Below are 16,041 nucleotides of genomic sequence, written 5' to 3'. Positions count from 1 at the left end.
TTAGTGATGGTGCCATTTAAAAACCTCCCATTTTTTTACTTCGTAATTGATCATGCAATTTTATTAATCAGTTAGGAGCATTTAAAAGCCCATGGATTGTTTCCATTTTGATCCACTCCCTCTCCTATAAATAGAGAGCTTCCCATCATTTAAAAACCCAACAGAAAACATGTTTCAAATAACATTTTCTCGCTCATCTCTCTCTCTCTCTCTCTCTCTCTCTCTCTCTCTCTATATATATATATATATATATATATATATATATATATATATATATATATATATATATATATATATATATATATATATATATATATATATATATATATATATATATATATATATATATGGCTTAGTTCTTTTGAGCATGAATCTTTTATCTGTGAGGTGTTTGGGTCTGGTATAAGGGCATTATTGTATTATCTCACTGTGAGGTTTTTTTTGTTATAAGCTAAACAAATTGAAAAAATATTGTTTTGTTGTTGAGGAGAACATGGTAAGACCTCTGTTTGGTTGGGAGCTCTCTATAATTAAAACTTTTTTTTGGTTCTTAAGCTTAGCCTGGTGTTAAAAGCTCTCAGTTGATTTGATATTGTCCTAGTGGAAAAATCTCTAGGTTGGTAGGTATTTATAGTTAAAACTCTCTCATTTATCTGGGAGAAAAGCCATTGTTAAGATCCAATCCTTTTGTAAAGAGGTTCATGGAAAAACTTGTCAAAATATCACATTATAGTGGAATCTCTCAAGAAGAAATTCTTGGATAGAAGAGTAGGCCAAACTATTAGGCCGAAAATTTATAAATATCTAGTGTATCTTTCTCTCCCTTATCTATTTACATTTTAGTTATCTATTTCTGTTTTATTCCCTTCTCTTTGAATTACTTCTTTTTGCTGCTTATTTCTTATTTGTTTTACAAGCATGTTTTAAACTCTGATTTTGTCAAAGATTTTTATTTGAAAATCATTTTTCAAACCCACACAATTCACCCACGCCTCTCGTGTTTGGAGTCACTTGTTAAGCAAGTGGCATTATAGTCTACTCATGTTTGAGAATTAATCATCTTAAGAGGAAGATAATGAATGCAAACACTTCTGATTTTGACAAGGAACTTTTTACGAATACAACTCCACTATTTGATGGTGAAAGAATTAAATTATGGAAGGTGAAATTTGTTTTTTTATAAAAGATTTTTTTTAAATGCGGGATATTTTAATCAGTGGTCAATTTATTCTTACCTTATCTTTTAATGATGGGATAGTAAATAAAATTCAATCTTATTGGACCGAAGAAGATAAGATAAAAGTGCAACTTGGTTTTAAAGTCAAAAATCTTTTGATCGATACTTTAAATTCCAAGATATTTTATTATGTATTTACTTGTGATTATGCTAAGAAAGTGTGAGATACTCTTGAGATGATTTATGTTGTTTCTCTAAGTATCAAGCAAGAGAGAACTAACACACAAACCCAATAAATTTAAATTCCAAATGAATATGAGAGTCCTGGGAAGTTATACTAGAAACTATGTTTTTAAAAACTATATAAGAATTAAGATTTGGAATTAGAGATTTGATTCAATCCTTAATCCAAAAGATAATAGTCATTTTTTTTAGTTTTAGGAAGAATCTAAGAAGAAGGAGACCATCAAGAAACTCAACGAATTGATCAAGCTCTTGAAGATGAATGGACTGACTTTAGAACATTAGAAGAATCTTCATCAAGAAAATATTTTGGAGAAGAAATAGATTCAACCCCATGCAGTCTCCTAATCTTAATTGATGAAAGATTATCTGAATAGTCATCATCCATTAAAAATAATGAAGAAGCCTTATGCAGTAAAATTTGTGAAGAAACTTCATCTTGGCAAGTCTTCAAAGATTCATCAGTAGAAAATTTAAAAAAGTTTTAACAAGCAGAATATTTGAAAGTAAAAATGATTATGAGATAACATCCAAAATATTTTGTGAAGATTCAAATTCTGGAAGAATATTCAGAGATCCCTCATATAAAGTCTTTGGTGGAGAAGAGGTAGCATGAAGGATGAATCAATGGAGGAAACACTAAGAGATCAATGTTGAGATTCATGAAAAGACATTTTCAAGAATATACCCGATGATACATAAGAATACTCTTATGAAACGCTATCTCAAAAAGGGAAATATGGTCAAGAATATCATGTGTGCCTTAAATCTTCAAGAGAAGATAACATTAGAGTGACCCCCTTAATTCATAACCAAATGTTTAAGCTTACTAAACAAAATGATAAATTAGAGAAGAATATTATTGGTCTTAAGGATCATATTGAATTCTTAAAAAATAGCAATAAGATTCTTTGTGAAGAAATTTCTAGCATAAGAAGTGAATACCTAAAAACAAATAAATGTGAATCTTGTGAACCTTTGAAAAATGAAGTAACAAGTCTGCATGAAACCTTAGATAAATTCACTAAGGGTAAAGATAAGTTTGATTTAATTCTTGCTAATCAAAAGGCTGCATTTAATAAAAATGGCATACGTTATAAACCTAATAGATAGTTAATAATATTTGTCATGATAGAGAGAAATCTAATTTCCAGTCTTTAAATGTTAATTTTGTAACAAGCTTTATCATGTTGAACCTTTCTACAATGCTAAATTATTAGGGTTTAAAGGAAATACATTCAAACCTTATAAAGAGACTAATGCACTAGGACTAAAAATGATTCGGGTACCAAAGGTGCAAAATTGATTTATTTTGTAGGGAAAGCTTTGCAGCTTTTAAGGGGCTTATTGAAAATTTAATATACTTGTGCAAAGCATGTGTATACCATGGGTATACAAAAGAAGTATGATGATCTTATTCAAGTTTCTTGTTGGGATTGACGGTGATGCTCAACATTCATGTTTAATTAAGTTGTTAGCATTGATTGTAGTGCTTAACAATCGTGTATAATCAAGATTTTAATATCGATGGTAATACTCAAAAGTTATATCTGACCTAGATGTTTGTTAGCATTGATTGTGGTTCTCAACAATAGTAATGTTCCAAATGATTTTAGAGTCTAAGTATCTTTAATGATCGCATCGCTCATGATGTTGTCCTAGCAACACTCATATCAAGTGATGCTTAGAAATGGGATTTTAACTATGGTTTATCGTTCCCTCCCGGGGGGATTTTTCTCCTTAATTCTTGAGATTCTAAGGTAAAATACTTGATAGAAATTAAATCGAAAAACTCAACTAAAATTTTCTGGTAAGTGGTCTTTTCATGCTCGCTTAGTTAGGTTTTATCACTAATATATTATCTTTTTTAAGTTGATCACACCTTTAGCAATCCTGCAAAGAAAATATCTAAGCAAAGGGGTGTATTGCGGAAGTTTGGGGGTGTCAAAAGAAAATCAATCAAGCCTGAACTCATGCCAAGGCCTAAAATAAGAAAAAGGAGCTGAAAACTTCCTATATAATCGATTAGGCATGGGTGTAATCTATTAGAGCATACTTAAATTTCAAAGTTCAAATTTTTTCTTCACATAATCTATTAACCTTAAGGAACAATCGACTATGGTCTCTAAAACTATATGCCGCCTACAATCAAATCATGAAGGAGTCTTATATTATTGTAGATAATCAATTAGAGACAATGAATCTATCTATCTATCTCTCTCTCTCTCTCTCTCTCTCTCTCTCTCTATATATATATATATATATATATATATATATATATATATATATATATATATATATATATATATATATATATATATATATATATATATATATATATATATATATATATATATATATATATATATCTGTGTCTGTGTGTGTCTGTGTGTGTGTGTTCTTGCCCTCACTCTTTTTCTCATCCCTCTCTTGCCTTCCTCTCCTATTTTATTCTTGCTTGCTATGTGTTTTGGCAAAATCTCTTGCAATCATCATCATCACGGCTCCTAAAAGGATGCGTACTTCTGGAAGCCCCTATTCAGTAGCCTACTTTTTATAATTATTTTCTCTCAAGAGCAAGAAAATCATTTCAATCGAGATTTTGAAAAAATCCCCGACTCCTACCACTTGGAAGAGAAAATCTTCAAAGATTGTGAGTTCTTGAGGTTGTTTGATGAGGCCTCACTTAAGAGATTCATATGTGATATCCCTGAAGAAAATTTCCAAATTTGGTGAGGATGTTATATTCAAATCTCAAGAATGATAGAGGGATCCTTACCAGCCAAGTGAAAAAACATCAAACTAAATTATCAATTGAGAAATTCACTGAGATTTACAATCTTTCGTGCACCAATTATGAATTCAAAGTTGATGGAGATTCAAGTACTGGTTATTCTTAGTTACTTGCTGCTACATCCTTATTAGTTGATCCTAGTTATGGCATCCCCACTCTTTTCAAGGTAAGCAGATTGCACCATGATATTCATCTCATACACTATGTGATTACCCATATTCTTGTCCCAAGGAATTATAACTTTGGGAAACTATCTAGAACTGATGTTGTTTTTGTCTGATTATTACCATCAAAGTAGAAACAAATTAGGCCAGTACTTTAATCTACCAAATTGTGGATAGAAAAATAAAGATTATGTGGCTACCTTTTGGCAGGTTGATAATAAAAATCTTGGAACTTGAAGATGAAGTACCATATCAAGACTACACTAGGATAGAAATTAGCATGTTAGGTATGATGATATTAGTCATCAACAATGAAATTTTGTCCCACAAGATCCCCAAAGAAAAAGAAAGCTCTTCAATTGGGCCAGCTCAACCTCAATAAGGAGAGACATCCATTCTGGAAGAGTTCGACTATGAAATTCTAGATACTAATCCAACTGAAGCTCTCCTCAACAACATCATCAATAGGGAGAATAAGGATGATAGGAAGATCGACGTTGTGGCTTGTATGCTCATATAAAATGGATCTTAGATGCCTCCAAGAGTATTCAGTGATGATGATGATTATGGGTAGTTTATTGCTTAGTTATTTTGTGGCTTTTTTTTTAAATGTTTCCTATTATTGTACTTGAATTATGTTTTTAATTAAATAAGTATTTTTATTTTTAAACACTTTGGCATGCTTCTATGATCTATGTGCTTGAGTATCTACCATATCTATTTACTATTATTTTTTCCACCTTTTTGATAATGCATAAGGGGAGAAAAATACTCTTATGGGTTGTAGGGTATACTCTATATATTTTTAAGGGGAATTTAACAACTTCAATCTATCACCATTTATTTCTTGTTTTGTCTACCTTCCCGATAGATGTGTTGTCATTATCAAAATGAGGGAATATGGACCTATGTGCTTGCGAGCATGATGTCTGCAACAATCTATTTGGTTTTAATAAGGACAACATTGTGATGTGAGGTCCTCCTCAGAATTGTTGATAAATTATTTATGGTTTTGATGGTGATAACACTATGATATGAAGTCTTCATGAATTGCAGTGATCAAGTTTTCGGTCTTGTAGATCAAGATATTAAAGCATATCTTTGGAGGAAAATGCCCTATGTCAAGTGGCATTTGATGAAGTCAATAAGGTCTCTAATCAAGTCATTTTTATAATGATGGTGTCTATCACGAAGAGTTATCTCAAGCCTAACTAGGAAGAAGATTTAAGGTTTTATGGAAGTGATAAAGTTAAAGATAATGTACCAAGGGATCCTGAATCTTCAAAGTTGTGAAAGAGAAGAAGCCTAAAAGCCCACATTGTCGGTGTTGAGTGATCCGAGTCTATAAATATATAAGATTAACTCTTGAATTTACTATGGCAAAATCAAATACACATTTTATAATGTTTAAGAAGCCTATCCGTTTTGCTAAAATCACCCGAAAATCTTTTTGTGCCTAGCTATTTGGTTACTAGCTCAAATAGTCCTTTATGAGTGTAGTTTACACGTAATGATCGATTATCACTTTAGGCTCAATCAATTATTTCTTTTATAATGTCTCAAAGTAAATAATTTGGGCTTATATTCGATTAGTGAAGGTTCCATTAAAAAACCTTCCATTTCTATACTTCATGATCAATTATGTGATTTAATTAATCGATCAGGAGCATTGAAAAGCCCATGGATTATTTCCATTTTGAGTCACACCTTCTATTACAAATAGAGGATATCCCTTTATTTTAAAATGTAGATCCACGTGTTTGTAGATATGGAGATAATACATTTGTTGTTGATCCAATGATCCTGATGTTCTTGACTCTCTTGATGTTTTCATAATGACAATGTTAATGCTTTTTGAAGTCGATGGTAAAAAAATTCCAACTCTTTGATGATGGTGTCTAAATTTTAATAAATACCAAACCTCATCAAGTAAAACATTCAATTTTCCAGTGAAGTGCTTATATGATCATTGTATCTGACATAAAAGCTTGAAGCTTCAGATTTGTGAAAGACAAAAGTGTGAAAGCTTATCTCGTCTTGTCTACCTGAGTGATTAGAGTCTTATAAAATTAGGAGAGAAACTCCTAAGCTACTGAGGTAAATTACACATACACTTAAACCTTTGAGGAGCCTCTCATTATTTCTTAAAACCAATTTGACATTCACCACAAATTCTTCCTTCATCAGTTATTAGCTTGGGAATACCTATGACTGCTTCCTTTGACAAAACTTCTTCATACCTTTCAGATGTAAGTGACAAAGCTTTTGATGCCATAACTTAGCTTCATATTCTTTTAACATAAAGCATGTTGAGAAACAATCTGTTTCTTGAGGAGTCCACAAATAGTAGTCATCTTTTGATCTGGCTCCCTTCATGATAATTTCATTCTTCTCATTTGTTACTAGGAATTCAAATTTAGTAAAGTTAACTTTGAGACCTTGGTCACATAGTTGACTAATACTTATCAAATTAGTAGTCATCCCTTTAAGAAATAGTACACCATCGAGACTAGGCAGTCCAGGATAGTCCAACTTTCCAACACCCTTTATTTCACCTTTTGATCCATCTCCAAAAGTGACATAGCTAGTGGAATATGATTTAATATCCACCAAGAATTTCTTGAAACCAGTCATGTGTCTAGAACAACCACTATCAAAATACCAATCCTCTCTAGCAGAGGCTCTGAGGGAGGTGTGAGCTATGAGTCCAGAAGTGCCATTTTTGGGAATCCACTTTTTCTTTGCTTTAACAATAGTCTGTTTTCATCTGGGTTGTGAAACAGGTTTGGGATAGCCATGTAGTTTGTAACTATAGGGTTTTATGTTACCAAACCTTCCACAGTGATGACATCTCCATCGATGGGTCTTGCTTCCTGAGTAATCATCTTGATGTCTTTGCTGATGTTGGGACATTTGATTTGGCATATTTTATTCATGTTTTCTTTTAGGATGAACAAAATTCATTGCAGACCCTTTTCCTTTGTTCATCACAACTTGATTATCCAACGTTCTTACCAGTTTGAAGAATCTCATCCAGCATATCAAAACTATTGTTAAGCATTCTTACAGACTTAGTCATATTGTCAAGTTTTGAATTGAACAATACAGCTTCATCCTTCAGATCATAGATAATAGACAGATGCTCCACTTTTTCAGCCTATAGTTGAGCAATGACTTTCTTTTGATCTTCTCCTAGTTGAAACCCTTCTTCACTTCTGCGGCGCAACTCCTTGTATGACTCAGCGAGTTCCTCAAAAGTGAGTTCTTTACAATATGCTTCTTCATTAGAATCACAAATTCCAGTCAAGGCAGTAACCTGTTTGGCAGATTCCACTTCAGGATCACTTTCAGAATCATCTTCTGACCAAGACACAAACAAACCCTTCTTCTGCTTCTTGAGATAAGTGGGACACTTAACTCTTATGTGTCCAAACCCTTCACATCTATGACATTGGATTCCTTTTCCTTGGTTAGTATTTTCTTCAATTTTGGGCCCTCTCCCAAAATCCTTATTTTTGTTGATGTCGAATGACTTATTCTTGGCATTTGATCTTGTCTTCCAGTCCATCTTCTTCATCACTTTGTTAAATTTCCTTCCAAGTAACACAATAGCATTATATATCCCTTCATCTGTATCTAGTTCACATTCATCTTCTAAGTCTTCAACATTAAAAACAAAGGCTATACTTTTCTTCTTTTCAGGTTTTTCACTGATCCCTAATTCAAAGGTCTGAATAGATCCCATAAGTTCATCAACTTTCATGTTGTTTATATCTTGGGCTTCTTCAATGGCAATTACCTTCATGTCAAATCTCTTTGGAAGAGATCTGAGAATTTTTCTGACCAACCTAGCTTCTGACATATTCTCCCCCAAGGCACTTGAGGCGTTGGTTATATCAATAATATTCATGTGAAAGTCATGAATGCTCTCATCCTCCTTCATTCTTAAGTTCTCAAACTTATTGGTAAGAAGTTAAAGTCTTGACATCTTCACCTTAGAGGTTCCTTCATGAGCAGTCTTCAAGATCTCCCAAGCAACTTTAGCAACAATACAATTATTTATCAGTCTGAAGATGTTCTTGTCTACTCCATTGAATAGGGCATTCAATGCTTTGGAGTTTCCTTGAGATAATTTATCATCTTCATCATCCCAGTCTCAATAGAGACGATCATACTCTTATACCAAGATGATATTAGAGAGGCTCACAATTAACATGAACATACAAACCCTAAAAAATCAGTGAACAATATTTGATTCGTCCTTCAATTAGGTTTGTGGCATTCTATTTATAACCAAAGTTTGGACTGGATTTAGGCTTCAAAAACGCAGCAAGGCAGCTGCTAAAAGTCTGTAGAATAATCTGCATAAAAATAGGTCTTCAATCAAGGGTTTCCTAAAATGTCTCAACATTTAAAAAAACATAATAACTTTAAACACAAACAGAATATTTGATTCCTCAATCTTGGATGCCACATAGGATTACTTAATATTCCCAGAATATTTTGTAATCTGTTAAACAAACAAATTGTTACCAAAATATAAACCTGTAACAGACAAGATATCGGATCCACATGTTAGGACATCTTGTTCAACATGTTGCTGCTAAGTTAGTTTTACCAAAATTATTGCAAATCACAAATACAGAGAATTAACAAATGAAATTGGAGATCTTCAAAAAAACACTTGACGAGTTCACTAAAGGAAGAGAAAACTTGAATCTTTTGTTGGGAAACCAAAGAACTTCCTATAATAAGGCCAGTCTTGGCTATGAACCCAAGAACAATAGGAAAATATTTATTAATATTTGTAATTATCAATCTACATCTCATTGCAAAACCTTAAAATGTAATTACCATAATGAATAATGTCCTATTATGTTCTATTTTATTAAAAAGTGTCATGAGAGAAAACAAGGACATCCTTCTCCATATTTTTAGAAAATTCATTGCAAGCGCAAAATGAAAAAAATATCTGCTTCATCATATTTTCGTAATCTTGATATAAATCCAGTGGTTGAAATATTTATGGAACTAACAGTAAAGGATCCAAATTATTTAGGTAGCTAAAGTTAAGACATGAGTTCTTAATGGTGGAATGCTTTACAGTTTCGATTTCTAAATGGTACCTTGATAGTGATTTTTCAAAGCATATACCCGGTGATGAAATTATTTTCTCCTCCTTCACTCCTAAGAAGAAAGGTTTTGTCTCTTATGGTGACAATAATAAGGGAAATATTATAAGTTTTGGTACAGTCGGTGAGTCCCATAGTCCCACGATTGGATAAGTTCATTTGGATGAAGGATTAAAGTATAATTTACTTAGTATAAGTCAATTATGTGACAAAGGTAACATTGTAACCTTTGATTCTTCTGGATGCAGGGTCATAAAATATATATCAAATCAAACTCTCTTTACTAGATCAAGAAGTGGAAATACCTACATAGTGAATATAAATAAAATTCCTTCAAATGATGTTTGTGTCTTGAGTAACAAGGATTAATCTTGGCTATGGCATATGAGGATAGATTAGATCCATATGGACCACTTAAATAAGTTGGTCTGCAAATATCTCATAGTCGGTCTGTCAGACTTGTATTTCAAAAAGAACAAATTATGTGATATTGGGTAAGCAAGTAGGGGCTTCTTTTAAAGAAAAAAAATGTTATTTCCATAAATTGGTCCTTACAACTGCTTCACATGGACCTTTTTGGCCCATCTAGAACTGTAATTCTTGGTGGTAATGTATACGCCTTTGTAATTATGGATGACTATTCTCGTTATACTTGAACATTAATCGTATCCTTGAAAAAGAGACGTGTTTGTTGCCTTTCAAAAAATAGCCAAGGTTATCCATAACGAGAAAGGATTAAGCATTTCATCGATTAGAAGCGATCATAGTGGAGAATTCCAAAATGAGGAATTTGAAAGATTTTGTAACGAGAATGATACTAAGCATACTTTTTCAACTCCGTGAACTCTCCAACAAAATGGGTGTAGTAGAGAGGAAAAATATATCTTTATAAGAGAGTACAAGGATGATACTTAATAAGACAAATCTTCCAAAATACTTTTGGGTTGATGTAGTAAGCACTTCTTGCTATATTATGAATTAGGTATTGATAAGACCATTTCTAAAGCTCACGAGCTATGAATTATATAAAGGAGAAAATCTGAATATTTCTCACTTACATGTCTTTGACTACAAATGCTTTATATTTTATCAAACGGAAAGGATAACCTTGGAAAATTTGACGCAAAAGCTGATGAAGGCATATTCATAGGATATTCTACTTAGAGAAAAGCTTTTAGATTTTTTAACAAAATAACCCTGACTACAAAAGAATATGTTCATGTTACCTTTGATTAAGCTATCCCCAGACCTGAAGAAGTAGAGGTTGTTAATTATGCATGTATCTTGGAAAAGACAACCCTAGAAGAAAATCTTAAAGATAAAAAAATAGAAAAAAATCAAGATCAATTTTCATATTAAGAACAATTTCAAGATATGAATAAGGATACTCTTATAAATCATCAAGATCTTCCAGAGGAATGGATAACAACCAAGGACAAACCTATTTAGAATGTCATTGGAGATATTTCTAATGGAGTTACCAATCAACATTCCTTTAACAAAGTATGTAACTTTGTGGATTTTGTTTCACAAATTGAACCAAAGGGAAATAACGAGGCTATCATTAATGAAACTAGTTCTCTTTCCATAAAAGAAGAGTTAAATAAATTTGAAGGAAACAACATTTGGGAAATTTTTCCCAAAGCTTCAGCTACTCAAGTGATCGATACTCGATATGTCTTTTTCCACAAGCTTGACGGAGATGAAAATGATTTAAGAAAAAACGTCAGACTTGTTATGAAGGGATACAATCAACATGAAGATATAGATTTTGATTAAGCTTATGCCCTTATAACTTGATTAGAAGCCATAAGGATGTTATTAGCTTTGTCTTGCATCATGACATTTAAACTCTTCCAAATGTATGTAAAGAGTGTGTTCTTGAATGGTTACATCCAGGAGAAAGTGTTTGTTGATCAACCTCCAAGTTTTATCAAATTAACTTTACTTGATTATGTTTTCAAACTTAAGAAAACTTTATACGATCTTAAACAAGCTCCTAGAGCACGGTACAGTAGTCTAAGCAAGTTCTTGCTTGAATTATTTTTTCAAAGAGGACAATTTGATAAAAATATTTTCATCAAGAAAACTGAACATGAAATTTTACTAGTTCAAGTTTATGTTAATGATATGAACTTTGGTGCTACTAACAAATCCTTGTGTAAGTCTTTTTCTGAGATGGTGCAGAATGAGTTCGAGATGTCAATGATGTGGGAGTTTCGATACTTAATAGGGCTTCAGTTTCATCAAGCTAAAGAAGGAACCTTCATCAATAAAGCTAATTATTGCAAGGATCTTTTAAATAGGTTTGACATGGATAAAGACAAAGCTATAAAAACTCCAATGGACACCTTATGAAACCTAGACAAGTACGAGAAGAGAAAAGCAGTCGAGAAAATAAAATATTGAGGTATGATAAGGTCTCTCCTTTATATCACTACACTGCATCCTAATATCATATTTCTTATGTGTTTATGTGTTCCTTTTCAAGCAAACCCCAAATAATCACATTTTAGTGCGGTTAAACGCATCCTGGGATATCTCACTGCACACCACAAATGGGTTTATGGTACCCCAAGGGAGTGGATTGTGACTTAGTTGGGTACAATGACTCTATTTTAGCTTGGTGAAAATTGGATAGGAAGAGTACGAATGGTACATGCCACTTACTTGGTAACTCGCTTGCCTCCTTGCATAAAGAAATAAGCAAGTGAAGTGATATCAAGAACTAAGACAAAATATGTTATTGCGGATAGTTGTTGAACATAAACTATTTGGATGAAACAATAACTCAGTGATAACAATGTTAATATTGGAGTTATCTTGATAAAATGTGACAACACAAGTACCATAAACCTTACCAAAAGCCTTATACTCCAATCTCAAGCTAAACATATTGAAGTTAGTAACCAACTTTATTAGAAATCGTGTCAAAAAAGGTAAATGCATTATTGAGTTTGTATCTTCATCAAATCTACTCACATACATTTTTACTAAACCTCTCCCTAAGGAAACATCTTTTTCATAAGAACTCAATTAGGAACCTTAAATCAATCATGCATGGATTAATGTTTTAGTTGTCTGTTCTCCTTCTCCTTCCTCTTTTTCTCTACATGATTATATCTGATCCATATGCTATATCATTTTTTCGTATTTATGATTATTCCAAAGGGGGATAAATATACTCCCAAAGGGAGCAGAGTATACTCTCTAATCATGTGAGAGGGAGTTTAAACATACCAAATTTATCTTTTTGCTTTATATTTTACCAACTCCCTGAGAGATATGTTGTAAATATCAAAAAGGGATGAGACTATGCATCTACATGCTTTCATGTATGGAGCTAATACAATTGTTATTGAACCAATGATCTTGATGTTGTTGATTGTCTTGATGTTTTGATTATGATAATGTTGATGCTTATTGAAGTTGGTGGTGATAACATTCCAACTCTCTGATTATGGTGTTTAAACTTGAAAATATCTCAAGCCCCATCAAGTAAAAGATTTAAAGTTCCAATGAAGTACTTATATGATCGATGTATCTAGAAAAGGAACTTGAAGCTTCAGATTTGTGAAAGAGAGGAAGTGTGAAAGCTCGTCTTGTCATGTCGGCCTAAGTGACCAGAGTCTTCTAAAAGTAGGAGAGTAATTCCTAATCTACTAAGAAAAATCTCTCTCCCTCTCTCTATCTATATCTCTCTATCTATCTACCTATTTATCTCCCTCTCTCTCTCTCTCTCTCTCTCTCTCTCTCTCTCTCTCTCTCTCACACACACACACACACACACACACACACACACACACACACACACACACACACACACACACACACTCACTCACTTTTAAAACCTTTGAGGGACCTTTCTTTATTTGTTAAAACCACCTACAAACTTTTTAAGGCGTAGATAATTAAGTAGAGAATTATATGATTAATTAGGAGTTGTTTTAAAATTAATAATCTATTAGACTTTTATGAATAATGAGTTATTTCATTTTGTAATGGTTATAATTGATTGTAGAAGTTTCTTAGCGATTGGAAATAACTAGATATCAAAACGTTGCATTTGTGTCTTGAATATTTAATTATTCTCTTTTATTAATCGATTATTACATCAAAATGGCTCATGAATTGTTTCCTTTTTATGCCACATTTTCTCCTATATAAAGGAGGTGTATCTTAAGGTGATGAGAAACACAAGAAATGGGGCGGGGGGTGAATTGGGTTTCTAAAAAAGAAAACTTTTACTACCTGTAAGACCCCAATTTTGACCCTAAGATCCCTCATGGCATCATAACATGGCATTTGCATAGCCTCAAGGATCATAAGCATCTTGGTTCCCTTTGCCTTTGGGTTGGGATCTCTTGTGAGTGGTTTGAGATCACCAAGCATGCTTGAATTGTATATCATTGCTTTTCTCATTTTATTTACTAACCAAAAGCACAAAAATATGTCACTAACATTTCTTGTTTGTAGCTTGAGCAATCACAAGATCCAAAGCTTCTAGGAGATCCTTTGTGCATTGATATGGTTAATTTAAGATGAAAGCAAGCATGGTAATGGCTCCCAAAGCTCTCATCCATCAAATATGTCTCCCAAGTATCTCAATTCATCATTTTGATCGAAGAAAGTCAAGGGGTTTGAGGTTTGTTTCCCAAGGAAACCCTAATTTATATGGTCATCAACCGTGCCTTGCTCATGAAGCAACCTCAACCCATGGTCAAATACAATCAAGGGAAGTTCTTTAATTAATCATATCAGGCATATTTGAACTTATTTGAGTGTCCTCAATCACAAATTCATCAATATATGAGTTGTGGACTTTAGAAGTTAATCAGTCAATTCATTTGACTATTTTGAAATACACTGAGACCTAACTTTTTATGTGTTGGTCAAATGGAGATGACCCCAAGAGAAAACTGTTCTTAAGGATAATATGAACAACTTTCATGTTCATCAAAAGTTTATTTGAAGCTTGGAAGGTCATCATCCATTCTAAGACATTATAGGTCATTTTGACTGAAACCCTAATTTTAGGTCAACTTCCCAAGAACATAACTCATTCATTTTTCATGGTTTTGAGGTGATACTTAATGCATTGGAAATATTATTGTGTCTACTTCAAATGTTATGTTGAGCAAAGTTGCAAAATCTCAAAAGAAATACAAGTGATAATGCAAAACATTATAGGTCACTTTGGGCCAAGTGCATTGAAATGTGAAAAAGTCCAACTTCAAGTGCCCATAACTTCTTCATTAAAAATCGAAATGATGAAAAATTTATGTCCAAATTTATTGTCTTTAAAAGATATACAACTTTCATGTTGAATGTTTTATCATTTGGAGCTTGCATCATTGAAACAGAAAGGCTTGAACATTCGCTAAATTTGGAAACTTCACAAATGCATGTTTTGCACCCTACACTTCAAGCTCAAATTTCATTAATTTCCAAGGCCCAATTGGAGTTTTGATCAACATATCATTTTTTCCTTATGCAACAAGCTTTCTAACCATTACTCATAAGGTTGCATTTGGAGTTTAGAAGCATCATTTTCGAAGACATGAAGAATTAAGTGCATTTTGTGAAATTCATTTCAAACACATTGCATGAGCTGTTAACATTTAATCTGCACGTCCATTTCTCATTTGGTGATGTATAGCAATCTATTCCAATCAGAATTGGGCCCTCCATGCGCCTGTACATGCCCATGCATGGAGGCCCTCTTCTCCCATGCACACTTTGTTCATTGCATTTCAGATGGTTTTAGCTATAAATACAAGTGCTATGCTCTTCAATTCTTCAACCTAATGGCGCCTAAATCCCTGCTGAATTGAATCCCCACCCATACCAAAGGAACAAACTTCATTTTTCTCTAAAAACTTTAGATTTGAAATTCAATTGCATTGATTGATTTTTAAGATCTAAAGTTCCTAGACCTCTTCACCTTGATCCAATGAAGCTTTTGTTTGCAAAAGGAATCAAAGAGAGTGACGCAATTCTTCACAATCCAAAGGTTTTGCTCAACTGAATTTTGCTTCGAATCTCATCATACATTGCTCCATTTGCCTTGATCTTGTGTTGTCTGAAGTCCTCTGTATAGAGGCATCATTATTGTGTTCTTAATTGTTGAAATCGAGCAAGTTCGGTTGAACACCACCAAAGTTCCATCTCTGATTTCTCTCTTAATAGGAATCTAGAGTGGAATTGAGTGGCATAGGAGTGATGTACATCACTTCACCTTTCGAATGATGCCTGGATCGTGCATTTTGATGCACATTTGAATCTCTGTGATTTTTTATCTTCATCGGAGCTTGCAGGAGAAGACGGTGGCGCTGGCCACTGTCTGGTCTCCAGATCAAATCTGGACTGTCCCTTTCCATTTCCAGATTAGATCAAGGCAGTCCATTGTTATGACTTTCTTTTATTATTTGTGCTTCTCATTGACTGAGGTTCATGGTGCGCGCGCATGCCAATGCCATTGGATCCTCAACGTCATTTAATGACATTCAATCCAATGCGTGTGGATTTTTC

Source organism: Lathyrus oleraceus, chromosome 3, assembly GCF_024323335.1.
Source record: "Lathyrus oleraceus cultivar Zhongwan6 chromosome 3, CAAS_Psat_ZW6_1.0, whole genome shotgun sequence".
NCBI classification, from domain to species: Eukaryota; Viridiplantae; Streptophyta; class Magnoliopsida; order Fabales; family Fabaceae; genus Lathyrus; species Lathyrus oleraceus.
This window is presented reverse-complemented; position numbering follows the sequence as displayed.